A 2,406-nucleotide genomic window follows, 5' to 3' on the forward strand; every position below is an offset into this window, starting at 1 on the left:
AACACAGGTTTTTGTTTTAGCAGCAAAGTTCTTTACGTGCAGATCATTGAATGTGGAGGCTGTGGCAAAAACGTTCAGACCACTATAGCGCACTAGGAAAGCGTTTGAAGTGAGTGAAGCAGGGGATAACAGATTATTATTTGCTTTCTAGATGGCAGAGGATGTGGAGAAGGTACTAATGGGAGAACCATGGTCTTTTGACAGACTTGGTAGTTTTTCAACGATATGATCTGTCTACTCAAATTGAGGATCTCACTTTCGACAAGCTAGCATTCTGGGATCAGATACATAATTTACCATACTCTCTTTTGACGATGGAAGTAGCAGTGTGTTGAAGGCCAAAATTTCACAAGAATGCCCATTCCATGAAAAGTAAAGAAGGCCCAATTCAAACAGCAAGAAGAATCAACATTAAGGCCCTATTTATGTTCAGATTTCCAGCAAAAAGGTCATTAAAAAGTCCAGAAAAATTCAATGAAAGAACTGGGTCAGGATACCTAGAGGCTGCCAGAGGGCCGGGATACCCAGAGGCTGCCAGACGCCTGGGATCCTCAGGTAATGCAAGACAGCTACTGTAGGATTGAGACAACTCAAGAAAGGTACCACGAAATACAAGAAATGAAGAACAGAGATGTCCTTCTCAAGTACCCACTGGTGCAGCAAAGAATCAGAAAGTATAAAGCAAACATTCATGAACAAAGGAGCTGTACCACAAGGAATCAAGAATGAGAAAATCATACGTAGAAGCAACTGGAAGAGAACTTTCAACCCAGCAGTAAAAGATTCCAACTATTTGGGAATAATGACAACAAGGAAATAACACCGACAGCTAAGTCTGAAAAATGAGAAACCTTGAAAGAAGAGAGATTGAAGGCTAATTGCTGAGGACGCCCCGGAATGGAAAGTCAACAAATGACTTTTAGAGAAACAGCAATAAAAGATGAAAACCATGAGAAAAAAGGGAAGAGACTAGCCCCTAAGAAAATGACATAGCACGAGCTCTGAGGGGCAAAAGAGAGAAATCACTAGTACCTCAGAGCCCTAGAAAACACGCTATAAAAGGAAGAGAAAACCCATGTTGAAGGGGCAAAGGATTTTCAGTAGGAAGAATATCATAACAGAGTCATTAGAACTCTGTAAAATTTAAGAAAAACAGAGGAATGTCTCCCGGTATCCCAGAAACAGCCACTATAGCACATACTTGGATTCAAAATGATTCAAACTTTGCAAGTCTTAGAGGCTTAAATAGCCATCAAAGTCTGTAATTTTTGAGCTTATTTGAACCTTGTATCACGTCTTAGTGAACACATTTGTAATCCACAATCAAGAAAAATAATGAAATATCTCATATTGATTTGAGAATTTCTAACAATTACTTTGCATATTTCTTTACTGCTTTTTGCTGCTCAATACATATATATTCTTGCTTGTAAAGCTGAGTCTCTGCCCAAACAAAGCCAGTCAGACTTGAGTTCCAAATCCCACAAGTCTTGTGCAAAAGTATAAGTCTGTGAGAATTGGGGCCAGGATCCTCGTGGCTGAATCATTCTCATGAAATTCATTTACATATATGTATATGTATTAATATATATATATATATATATATCCTAATATAAGAAACTAACAATTATTTGAAGATATGTGCATTGTATAGTTGTTCTTGTGTAGGACCTATAGAGATAAAAGGAAAGGACAAAACTCCATTGCATAACAAGCATGGAGAAAGATTGTATAGTGTAGAGAACCAGAGATTCTGGGTTCTTACAGGCCTCATACGCCCCGGGATCCCACGACAATACGTCCCGGGATCCCACGACAGTACGCCCGGGGTACCAAGTGAAGGAATTCTTTAAAATGTTTATACGAAAGAATCGCATTTTTGCCTTGAGGAGATTTATGTGACTTGCGCACAACTTGGTTCGTAATCAGCCCCCATTTAGCTGCGGTGAACCAAGCCCAGTCCACCAAAATACAACTATTTGGCCTAGGATCCTTGGGCCTGTGTGCTAAAGAAAAAAAAAGCACTCTCACACAGTGCATCTTGGAGAGTCATTAGGAGTGGTTACTATGCCAAAAGATCTAACAAAGATGAGAGGAGGAAACTTCATGAGGGTACGAGTGACTATAGACATATTAGAACCGTTGTGCAAAGGAAGACATGTGGATTTTGATGAAGATAATGAAGGTTGGGTTTGTTTTCAGTTTGAACGATTACCTAATCTATGTTATTGGTGCGGCCATTTAACGCATGACGATAAAGAGTGTGTTTTGTGGCTTCGGAGCAAGGGAACATTATCGGTTCAAGATTAACAATTTGGATCGTGGATCAGGGCTAATTAGTTTAATCCGGTGAAGAAATCCATAGTTAAGGTTCAAGGGTATGAAACACACAACTGGGGCATAAAA

This window comes from Quercus lobata, chromosome 8, assembly GCF_001633185.2.
Source record: "Quercus lobata isolate SW786 chromosome 8, ValleyOak3.0 Primary Assembly, whole genome shotgun sequence".
Classification (NCBI taxonomy): Eukaryota; Viridiplantae; Streptophyta; class Magnoliopsida; order Fagales; family Fagaceae; genus Quercus; species Quercus lobata.